General features: G+C 30.2%; 1 long non-coding RNA gene and 1 other non-coding gene across 3 annotated transcripts; one reads left to right on the top strand and one right to left on the bottom strand.

Annotated features, from left to right (window-relative positions):
* Positions 1-510: 510 nt before the first annotated feature.
* LOC143250408 (uncharacterized) lies at positions 511-9,668 on the bottom strand. 2 transcript variants are annotated; one of them, XR_013028172.1, is made up of 3 exons: positions 9,283-9,668; positions 6,812-8,274; positions 511-2,789 (listed from the first exon to the last, which is right to left on the bottom strand). It is a non-coding gene; the product is annotated as an uncharacterized LOC143250408 (long non-coding RNA). The 2 variants fall into 2 exon arrangements; XR_013028173.1 differs by having other exon boundaries at positions 6,802-8,274.
* Positions 9,669-10,428: 760 nt separating this feature from the next.
* Positions 10,429-10,501, top strand: TRNAT-UGU (transfer RNA threonine (anticodon UGU)). The gene has a single exon. It is a non-coding gene; the product is annotated as a tRNA-Thr (tRNA).
* Positions 10,502-13,484: the final 2,983 nt, after the last annotated feature.

The raw sequence follows: 13,484 nt of genomic DNA on the forward strand, positions 1-13,484 counted from the left end.
CAGTTAAAAGTTAATTAGATAAGAATTTATAATTAATTAAGTAACCAATTAAATACATTCAAATGAATAATTAATTATGTATTAATTATTTGAATTATTAATATGCACATGAATAAATATGTACCTAAATAATATGCAAAATTGGAGTCATTAGTATCTAATTAACCATGGTTAATTAATAATCATGGAACAATGTCCATACCACTGACGTCAGCAGATGTTTACACAATAATATCTAACTCTGATAGATAAGTAGATAAAGAGGTTTACGGTGTATATTCTTGTTCCCCGTGGTACAGCATTAAGTCTACGAATTTACAACACTAAAATCAGAGGTTCGATTCCCTTCGGTGGACTCAGCAGATCGCTCGGTGTGTCTTTGGTATAAGAAAAATGCACATATTCTTGCATGTTAAAGACATTAATAATTAAATTATCATTCATAACATATTAATAAAGATACATGTTTTATTAATATCAACAGTATAATAATTAAATAAGATTGCGCTCTGATGGCCAAATAAACATTTCTTAGGGCGTCGGGGTAACTGTTGCCCCAAGAAACATTCTGCCTGAATCATAGAAAAGAACAAAGGTAAGTTAACTGACTTATATTGCTAAAATTCAGGGCTCGATTGCCCACGGTAGACACAACAGATGTGGCTTTCCATCTAAAACAAACATTTCATAGCAAAAAATATACGTCATCTTGACACCAAGTTTTGAGAAATTAATGCGATTTATCCCCAAAATAAATATGTAACTGAAATGTTAATATTTTATTTTAATCTAATTTTATTATAAATTGTTTTAGCTGTCCGTTGTACTTATCAGTCACACTGCAGAAATAAATAAAATGTTCGCCTTCGCAGAGACTTCCTTTCAATTGACGACACGAAGACGAAATTGTATAATGCTACAATGTTATATTTAGTCAAACATTGTTTAAAATGTTTTTCTTTAGTTCTCCATCTTTCTCTTAAAAATGGTTGGCTCCCTAAGCCCTCCGTTTCAGGTGGAATTTGCTTTCAATGATCAAAACATATATGTTTATAAACAATAAATTGTGTCCAACATTAAATTATATGTTTAGCATAGTTATCAACAGATGGCAGCTAAGTAGTTCTGTTACACAGAGATATCTGGTCACATGACCGTGTGTCAACGTGGGGAAATTCCCGCTATTGTTCAAATGGAAATGGACGAACAGGCCAGAAGAAAGACATCAAACTAGACATCTTACTGATAGGGCAAAACAATATCTATACATGTATACCAGGACATTGACATTGCCCTGAAAATGGTTCGAGTAATTCAGCACACTCTGACCCAAAAAACAGTCACTAAAACCATCAAACAATGCACGACTACATAGTTTTCTCAGGAAATTTTCACCGCTTTCGAAACTCACATGTGCTAGTGTGTTAGTTGCATGTTGTTGACATTGTTTCCGTTTTGTCGGCCATTTTGAAACCTCCATTATGTCACAGTCTGTGATTGGTCAATGTACGAGAGTGCTCTCTCTGTTCATAACTCCATGTTTTGTCAGCATAATAACCAAGGTGAAATTTGAATACAGCGCCTGTCCGTGTGCAAAAGTTGCAAGCGTTATATTATTGTGATAAAATATCAAATTAATAACTACACATCTGTGTACACATGGATATACAGTTTACTGTTCATTTTGTTTTTCAGTAGCATGTTAAGTTTCATTATATTTTTCATACAAGTGTGATGTAACCATAACAACCTAGTGAACTGAACATTGCTATAGATTTTTATAGTTCAATGACACACCTAATAACTTCTATCCTTGTGAAAACGACTTCTCTATTTGAGAGTTGATACATAAAGTATGTAGCAAATTCTTCCATTGGCACCAATTAAAAATTCAAATACATAGAAAAACATATAATGTTTGTAAATAGACTTTTAAATGATACAGTACTGTCAAAAGCAAATAAGAAAAATACAGGATATTAAAAATTCATGGAAAAGGTAATACTGCATTGTATTTAATACAAAAAATACAAGGAACCGAGTATCAGTGCTCAGGCTAGTCTTGGAAGGTAAATAGAGAAGATTCACAGTTTCTTTTTTGAGCCTTAATTTGTGCAAACTGATCAAAAGATCTCATCAAAATTCACCTTTTTTGCATATTGCAAAATTTGTATTTTCAATATTTCATATTCAATTGAAAGTAAAGCCAGATTTGTCTGACTCGTGGTTACAATTGAAAGTAAAGCCAGATTTGTCTGACTCGTGGTTGAGCAAAAGAAATTTGTTATCAATTTCTACTTGGTAAAAAACTTCTTTCACATAAAGCAACAGACACACTGACAGTCAAAATGAACCTTAAACAAAGTAACAAGTTTATCAGAAATTCACAAAAACCTTATTTCACAATAAACTCCAGAAACTGCAATGCTGTCCATTTCTATGCTTTTTCAACACTGATTTTGACAGCTTCCAAAGTTGTCCAATTTTCACAGATATCTTCATCAGACAATTCATAAAAACTCTGAGCACTCCATCTTGTCTGGGAAAGACTTGACAGTCATGCCTACATTTTCCATCAGAATATCCTCTGTGAGCTCACCATCAGTCTTTCTGGCAATAGGGAAGAATCCCAAGAATGATTTCTTTACTTCAACTTTGTCACATTCAGTACAGACATATCTGATCACTTCACACATCTCATCAGTGTGGGACACATCAGGAGTGCTGTTCTATTACCTTCTTTATTTTTGTTGGAATCCACCAAGTTGATTTCACTTCATATAGGTTTTCTGTAAAATTTCAAAATCAAAAGATAAAAATCATGAACATGTATAACTAGCATGAACATGTATAACAAACATGAACTATTATGACTTGAAATATATTAACTGAACAATTTGTCTGTGATTATTATTAACAGAAAACTTTGAGCATGAATAGACCACTGACACAATGAAAATTAACAATATGTCTAGTAAATAAATAAGTAAAAACTATTACAAGAGATAAGCTACATGCAAGTGGTTCTTAAACTGTTCCCAATCATTGAGTTATTAGATTATCGACTCAGAGAATTAATTATCGATGTTGTTAACACTAATTGAATACAATATGGTATAATATTAACTATCATAATTGAGTACAATATTGTATAATATTAACTATCATAATTGAATACAATATGGTATAATATTAACTATCATAATTAAATACAATATGGTACAATGTTAACTATCATAATTGTATACAATATGGTATAATATTTCTCGACATCACTGATTAATATGGTATAATGTTAACTATCATAATTGAATGCAGTATGGTATAATGTTAACTATCATAACTAAATACAATATGGTATAATATTAACTATCATAATTGAGTACAATATGGTATAATGTTAACTATCATAATTGAATACAATATGCTGTATTGTTAACTATCATAATTGAATACAATATGGTATAATGTTAACTATCATAATTGAATACAATATGGTATAATGTTAACTATCATAATTGAGTACAATATGGTATAATGTTAACTATCATAATTGAATACAATATGGTATAATGTTAACTATCATAATTGAGTACAATATGGTATAATGTTAACTATCATAATTGAATACAGTATGGTATAATGTTAACTATCATAACTGAATACAATATGGTATAATGTTAACTATCATAATTGAATACAATATGGTATAATGTTAACTATCATAATTGAATACAATATGGTATAATGTTAACTATCATAACTGAATACAATATGGTATAATGTTAACTATCATAATTGAATACAATATGGTATAATGTTAACTATCATAATTGAATACAATATGGTATAATGTTAACTATCATAATTGAATACAATATGGTATAATATTAACTATCATAATTGAATACAATATGGTGTAATGTTAACTATCATAATTGAGTACAATATGGTATAATGTTAACTATCATAATTGAATACAATATGCTGTATTGTTAACTATCATAATTGAATACAATATGCTGTATTGTTAACTATCATAATTGAGTACAATATGGTATAATGTTAACTATCATAATTGAATACAATATGGTATAATGTTAACTATCATAACTGAATACAATATGGTATAATGTTAACTGTCATAATTGAATACAATATGGTATAATGTTAACTATCATAATTGAATACAATATGGTATAATGTTAACTATCATAACTGAATACAATATGGTATAATATTAACTATCATAATTGAATACAATATGGTATAATGTTAACTATCATAATTGAATACAATATGGTATAATGTTAACTATCATAATTGAATACAATATGCTGTATTGTTAACTATCATAATTGAATACAATATGGTATAATGTTAACTATCATAACTGAATACAATATGGTATAATATTAACTATCATAATTGAATACAATATGGTATAATGTTAACTATCATAATAATACAATATGGTATAATGTTAACTATCATAATTGAATACAATATGCTGTATTGTTAACTATCATAATTGAATACAATATGGTATAATGTTAACTATCATAATTGAATACAATATGGTATAATGTTAACTATCATAATTGAATACAATATGGTATGATAATGTTAACTATCATAATTGAATACAATATTGTATGATATTAACTATCATAATTGAATACAATATGGTATAATATTAACTATCATAATTGAGTACAATATGGTATAATGTTAACTATCATAATTGAATACAATATGGTATAATGTTAACTATCATAATTGAATACAATATGCTGTATTGTTAACTATCATAATTGAATACAATATGGTATAATGTTAACTATCATAATTGAATACAATATGGTATAATGTTAACTATCATAACTGAATACAATATGGTATAATGTTAACTATCATAATTGAATACAATATGGTATAATGTTAACTATCATAATTGAATACAATATGGTATAATGTTAACTATCATAATTGAATACAGTATGGTATAATATTAACTATCATAATTGAATACAATATGGTATAATGTTAACTATCATAATTGAATACAATATGGTATAATGTTAACTATCATAATTGAATACAATATGCTGTATTGTTAACTATCATAATTGAATACAATATGGTATAATGTTAACTGTCATAATTGAATACAATATGGTATAATGTTAACTATCATAACTGAATACAATATGGTATAATATTAACTATCATAATTGAATACAATATGCTGTATTGTTAACTATCATAATTGAATACAGTATGGTATAATGTTAACTGTCATAATTGAATTTTTTTTTTTCAGAATTTTATCCTGGTTAGAATTTTGTAAAGTTAACAAAATAGTTATTTGAGATCATTAAAAACCATATGACGTCTAAAATTATATATTGTATAACAAATTTTGTTAAAGTGAGTTCTATAAATATTCTGCACAGGGTAGCTCGAGTAACATATTTAAAGTGAGTTCTATAAATATTCTGCACAGGGTAACTCGAGTAACATATTTAAAGTGAGCTCTATAAATATTCTGCACAGGGTAGCTCGAGTAACATATTTAAGGTGAGCTCTATAAATATTCTGCACAGGGTAGCTCGAGTAACATATTTAAAGTGAACTCTATAAATATTCTGCACAGGTAGCTCGAGTAACATATTTAAAGTGAGCTCTAAAATATTCTGCACAGGGTAGCTCGAGTAACATATTTAAAGTGAGTTCTATAAATATTCTGCACAGAGTAGCTCGAGTAACATATTTAAAGTGAGTTCTATAAATATTCTGCACAGGGTAGCTCGAGTAACATATTTAAAGTGAGTTCTATAAATATTCTGCACAGGGTAGCTCGAGTAACATATTTAAAGTGAGTTCTATAAATATTCTGCACAGGGTAGCTCGAGTAACATATTTAAAGTGAGCTCTAAAATATTCTGCACAGGGTAGCTCGAGTAACATATTTAAAGTGAGTTCTATAAATATTCTGCACAGAGTAGCTCGAGTAACATATTTAAAGTGAGTCCTATAAATATTCTGCACAGGGTAGCTCAAGTAACATATTCAATTACTAAAATTTAGCACCATTTTTCTTAAAGGTCGTGAGCAACCTTTATGTATTAAAATTATCATCTCAATTAAACCTGTACACACATCAACAGATGACAAAACAAATGGTTCAGTCACCTTTAGAAAAAACTTGCATTTGTTGCAATTGTAACAGTAATTTTTGTCACTTACTCAGTAACTGTATTTTAATGCATTAAATATATAAAATTATTACGAAGACATCTGCTAGATGCCTGCAGTGGTGATAATTAAAGTAACGTACTACTAAGATCAATGTAACATATAAAAACATTAGATCTTTGGTCTCCGTTTGTTTCTTCATTGTACAAAACACACTGTAACCTCAGTACACGTTACAAGCAGAACAAAGAATTTATAAAGGGTAATAGTGTCAAACAAATAACTTTAACCATTAATGGTGAAAAAATAATATTTTAACTTTATTAATCAGTTGTATGATTTTTAAAAATCATGTTAAATGTGTTGAAATTCAAAACCCATTTCTCATAACACACCAAATCCTTCACTGTAATATATTATTTAATATTGATACAACCACAATTTAAATGTTCTGCCAGTTTTAAACTCTTTTGTCCACTTGTACATCTATAGCTGTTGTCATGTTGTGTTTTATCTTTTCATATATTGTATCTGAATATCTGGGATCACAATTCCAAAACTGCCATCACACAATAATTTGTACATTAACAGAAAGGGATTCACCAGTGTTCACCTGCAAGATGATTGTGACAGCAGCATGAAGTTCCTGGGTGTGCACACAAGGTGGCAAAGATCTCCACATGATGCCGGGAAACAGCCTACTCCGGAATCACCTTCATGGATTAAATGTGGCAAAATACCAACTTCTAGGAGACTCGGCATACCATGTGATTAGTTCTCTCTTGTCATAGTACAGAGATGAGGGACATTTAAGCAAAATCCAGCAGAATTATAATAAAATTCAGAATTCTACAAGAGCGGTCACAGAGAGGGCTTTCAGATGACTTAAGTACAAACATAAAAGACTGAACACCTCGATATAACAGCACTTGATTATATTTCTGTGTCCTGAGTGAGGAAGGACTTGACCTAGGCATGATAATCAGTATTATAACAAAACAGAAGTTGATATTACAGGTGCAAGAAAGAGATGACACCAATTTATTGGCCAATAGTAGGACCTGAAGAGTTTCCCAAAAACTGGGAGAAGGCTTAGCTATTATTGTACATGCTGCAACAGTACAAATGTCTTTTGTTTTTAAATCAGGACTTCAAAGACGTATTTTCCATGAGAAACACTATTTAGTAAAAACAGAAAACATTAATCACTGTTTGTTTTAATAACAAGTGATTTAAATCATGATTTAATATTATATACAGAACTCTTTCACAATACACTTATTAATTTGTTTGTTGAGATAACAGAAATGCACTTTTCTTGTGTAATACAACTTTGACCTGGTGATATATTCCACATCTTTTGCAGTGAGTTAAGCTTAGCTTTGTATTTCCTTTACCCAGTGTACTTCTTGTTCCTGTGGTCTATGTTATTTACCTACTGATACATCTGTTTCATTGGAAATGTCCTAGTACTAATTGTTTATCCAGGATTGTTACATTTGAACATGATTTTCCCTTGTGCATAGAAAATGTGTGTTTTCTTATAGCAAAGCCACATCGGGCTATCTGCCGAGTCCATCCCGGGGAACTCAGCAGATAGCCCAATGTGACTTCCCTATAAGAAAACACACACACACACACATCCACAGAAAATTAACTAGGTGAGAAGTTTACCCACAGAGAAAATCAGAGCCTTGTGCAAACTGGAGGAAATGCCCACTTCATAATAAATAAGTTAGGTGGAAAGTTTGCCCATGGGTCAGAATCTTCATATCTCCACTCAACTGCTTATAATAGGGGATGAAAATAAACGAAATTTGGAAAAAAAAGTTGTATTGTTTCAGGAAATCTTTAAGAACATGACTTGAGAAGTCATTTCTTTCCTTCACAATGCTTCTTTGCATATTCACCAAGTCCATCACAGCATCGTTCTGCTCGTGTGCAAAGTCTCTGAACTGTGGCTGGGGCTCGCTGTTCGACTATCTACCATGACACTCTCATCAATCGAGAATGTATGGGTATCCCTTCCCTTCCACACTGGTGTTGAACATCCTGATGGCATAATCAAGTCATCACCTGAAAATAAAACAATGTAAGTTACTCCTGGACCACATGAAGTTTTTGGTCTTTGCATTACTACAGTAATAAAGTAAAATGATTTGCTTGTCAGGAGAAATATATACAGTACACAGTGTATTCTTTACATATTTTAACTTAATTTCTAGTATCTAAGATCCATTTTATAACACAACCAAACAAACAAGTAACAAAAAACTTTCTTATCTCCTACTGGAACATATCAATGATGACCATGTCCTCAGATGTGTGTCTGCTGGGTCACCAGCCATGAAATACTGCATGATTTCAAAAAATTCCCAAGATGTACAACCCCTGCCAGTCTCTTTACTGTTATTATGATTGATTTTGAGGAATATTTAATCTTGGGATATATGCTGTTGCACTGTAAACCAGTAACCAGCAGATAAAGCATTTATGGATATTACATCTAAGTGTATATGTTACACAGATATTAAGGGTGGAAAATCTGAATACATTGATATTTAAATACTTTATGAACAAACATTTGTATTTCAATATGTAATAATTACTTATTACAGTAACAGCTCTTTGAACAATATTAACAGCAATCACAGTAACATATGTTAAAAATAACAAAATATTACTTGAAGTGAATTATATTTTGTTCAAACACAAAAATGTGTCTACACTTAACGCCTTCATTTTCTTGTCACAGATGTCTGGGCTATAAGTGTTCCCATTACATTTCCAATTCTGTGCCAGACCCATTTTTATGACTGAAGACTGAAAGTCATTATTATCTCAGTGTCAGCAAGAAGCACGGTTATTTCATGAGACCAATGACTTCCTAAAAATATAAGCATATATCGTGTAAAATCATGCGGCAACTACTTTTTTAAATGAGAAAATAACAGCTGTATGAATGTTTTTTAACTGATTTGGTTAGTTATGCTAATCAAAGTTTAACAAATACATAATTAATACTTATTAATTCCAGTATTTTAAGAACTAAATCCATAACGAACATCACTGTTATATACGCACCATTTTTTACATTACTCCAAATAAATTAGATACACTCAATTCTGTTTATACCCAAATGGGCTGGCTCCATATTTACGTTCTGATCACTGTAAAAAAAACTTTCTCCAAATCAGAACAATCAATATTTTTTCAATACTTTAACTTTACATATGTCATTTATACACTTTAACTAGTTCAACTACTGCAGTAAAACTCCACCAATATGAAGACAATGACATTTCAAGTTTAACAACGTTATCCTTCTGCTTTATAAGTTTCAAAACTAAAATCGTGTTTAATTTCGACAGAGACCCGCAAGTTTACGAACAAAAAACAAAATGTGAAGAAGGCCTCAGTAGAAAAGCCGAAACGTCCTCCAGTTTTAATTCAACAAGCTGTTTAAGTTCATTAACCTTTTCAAACCTACTATGCCTAAAGTTCCACTCAAGCAACAAACTACAAAACAAAACGTCTATATATATGTTTTACTTATCCCATATGTGTTAATTTATAAAAAGTATATTCGGCAAAATGACCCTTCATTCACTACATTAATACTTAGTCTTCACCATCTTGAAATGAACTTAAACTACCAATCACCAAGACAATTCTTGCGACTAATTTTTTTTTGTGTGTGTTAAGGGTTCGCAGTTAACAATGTTTTCAACAGAAAGAATTACGTATTTAACCCCCCACCCCACTGAACCTACATCCTTATTTGCGTAATTAACTGGTAGTAGTAACCTTTTTAAAGAATGCCAAAAGGTTATTACAGTATGATTTCCTCATCGAAAACCCATGCTTCTGTTGTACAAAACCTTTAAATTTCTTAAATGACTTTACAAAACATCTTTCACCAGACTTTCAGCCGGGATGTTCTGTAACAGAAGCTACAACCTGTTCTATGTGTGTAACTTTTAGTTAATACATTCCTTGGTCTATGTTTAGCTACTATTACGTTCATTTTAATAAAAACAGTTACATGGACTGATTTAGAATGATACGTATAATTAAATTAATTTGGTATTATTTTAGTTACGGATAACAGTAATGGATGAATATTACATAATTTAATGTAAAAGTAAAGTACCTATTATAAAATATAACATTGATATTAGAGATGTTATATTTACTATTCAATTAAATATATTAAGAAATTTTATACAAGCCACCATAGCTCAGTGGTTAGAGCACTGGTCTTGTAAACCAGGGGTCGTGAGTTCGATCCTCACTGGTGGCTCGAAAGTAATCTTTTAACTATGAAATTATTATTTAACATTAAAATTAGATATTTATTTGTATATTAATTTCTAAGTCTGGAAAATTGTGTAAATAATCCGCTATGACTACATGTATTTTAATACAGACCGAAGTCGATTTGTCTTATTTTTCTCCGGAAGATTAGCTAACCTTTTCTTTGACTCTAGTACTAACCGTGTTTTGTTAGTTGGCTAAGCCATCTTTTGAAAGAGCTTATTATTTTTATATAATCGAAAAAAAAACAACTCAACTTCCTTTAAATTAAGCATGAAGCTTAACTACTAACATTAAAAAAGGTTTTTAAAACACACATTAACATATTTATAACTGTAGTGTAATATGAATGTATACATTTTAAATATGCAGTATAACTGTAACACGTATTTTTTAAATGATTTAACGCAATATTTGTACATCTTAGTAACCATGTGATAAAAAAATAAATAACACTTCTCTTGAGTAAGATATTATATCTTGAAAAGTTTGAGGTTTTTTTCTATTAATGGACAAGGGGTTTCACAAACAGCTAGTGTTCCTAACACTCCGAGGGTTTGATGGTGAAAATTAATTTCACGTCAGATGGAATAACTTTCATACATATAGATTCAGTTTTCAAAGTGCTCGAACTCGGTTACAATTTCAGATACAGGAGCAATATTTAGTATATTTTATATTATATCCTTCTACACTTTATTTATTTTGATTATCAAATATTTACACTATTTGTTTAATATCTGTGAAAAATCTCAATTAGTTAATTTACGAAACGTTAACAATGGAGAAATGAAAATCCGTTTCTTATTCATTTTTAATACAATTTCCTTATATTAATATAAGAAAATGTTTATAAACAACATGGTCCATCTTGGTCCATCTTGGCTCTCCCAATACTACAATAAAACTCTTAATTTAATAAATTTTAAAATATCTTAAAGGCAGACCTTATCGTTCATATATATATAAAGATTTTTCTCTTTCTTTTAAATTTCGTGACTTCACAATATCAAAAGGCGACCAATTCCACAGGCCAATCATCCTGTTGGAAAAATACATCTTAACTGAAAATAACTCCTGCCTTATCGAAAGCAATATTTGTGTTCCCTAATCCTACTATGATACCGAACACGTCAATTACAGTTACAGTCTTAAACACCTCAGTGATCCCTTCTTCAAGAGAACACAATTTCAGACATCTTGTGACAAACCCTTCATCCAAAGGGAGTATTCTAGTGACCCTTCTCTAAACCATTTCCCACAATTCATGATTTCCCTTCCTAAGGTAAACAGCCCCAAAACTGAGCAGAGTATTCCAAACGTGATATAACCTTTGACATATACGATGAAATCATAGCCCCTTTAGACATGAATTCAATGTTTCCATCTTTACAACCTAAACTCCTATTTAGCCTACCACTAGTGACAACAAACTGCTTGGATGGGTTTGGAGACTGATCAATCATCACATCAACATCCTTTTCTTTTCGGACACTCTTAAGATAATTCACATCCAAATTATACTTACAACTGAAATTATGCTAACCCATACGAAACATTATTAATTTAATATAATTAATGCTCATCTTCCATTTATTTGCTCAACTCACTAAATGATCTAAATCCTTTTGTAAATCAGCAACATTCTCTTTACAGCTAGCAACACCCAATATCTTATCACCAGAAAATTTAAGTAATGCATTGACTATTCCTTTATCTGTCATTAAAAGTTCTAAGACTGAGTCAAGAGGAACCCCACTTGAGACATTAACCCAGTTTCATTAAACTGAATTACCTAATGTATCCTTCATACCTACGGAAATAATTTTTAAAAACCTTTTATGCGTCATCTTGTCAAAGTTTTCTGAAAGTTAAAAAACACACCAAATCTACACCCTTACTGTAATCTGCAGAAGAAGTAAGATTTATGACACAAGAATTTTCCCTAGTGAAATATAGTGATTATCCAATAAAATTCTAAATTTTGTTAAATGACTTTGCAAAGTATGATATTAAACTTTCCATAGCTTTTATACAAGTGATGTAAGACTAACAGGTCAATAATTACTGGGACAATTTTTATTACCTCTCCTGAAAATAAGAATTACATTAACTAACTTTCAATCCTTCTTTCAAGGACTTACAAAAATAATAGCAAATTGCTTACAATCCAATTCATAACCTCTTCATAACCCTTGGAGAAATATTATTTATTGTAGAAGCCTTATGGTTGTTTAACATCCCATTTTTTTCTTACTCAGCACGAAATGTATGCAGTCATATTCTTCGGTGTCTTTTCCCATTCACCATTTGTTAAGACGTGAGATACTGCTTAAATCTTCGTTCAAAAAATTAAAAAATAACCATAATTTTACAACCTAGCCTCTTCATAACCATCAGATATGAGATTTCCTTTATCTTCCTCAAAGGTCATACCACCATTCCGATATATTTGTTTACTCTTATTGTATTTAATAAAACTGTTACTGTTAATTTTTACATTTTCAACCAACCTTGTTTTGTACATTCTTTATCATGTCTCGATATTCTGTTTCACCAACTTCCTTCATTTTCTATAGTTTTTCAAATCTCCTGTCATACAAGTCAAAATATTTTGATCTTGAATATTTAAAAAAAATATATTTAAACATTTTTTCCACATTTAATTGGTATCTCCAAGTAACTCGGGTACCCAATTCACAATAGCTATTTCTTGTTGCGATCTTTTAAAATTTGTTGTTGTTTTTCTGTCACTTGTAACCAAAATATTATTATACCTGATCTTCATATGTAATATAACATCGAACGTCATAAAACAATAATTATTTGTAGTCACATATTTTCCACTTTCCACCCTATTTCTATGTTGTAAATCGACGATAAGCCTGACTCATAATTGTTTCTAATACGTTTTGTTTTAACATTTCACAATATATTCCTTCGTAATTTAATTCGTTAGTTATTTTTGT

The sequence above is a fragment of the Tachypleus tridentatus genome, chromosome 5, assembly GCF_004210375.1.
Source record: "Tachypleus tridentatus isolate NWPU-2018 chromosome 5, ASM421037v1, whole genome shotgun sequence".
NCBI lineage: Eukaryota > Metazoa > Arthropoda > Merostomata > Xiphosura > Limulidae > Tachypleus > Tachypleus tridentatus.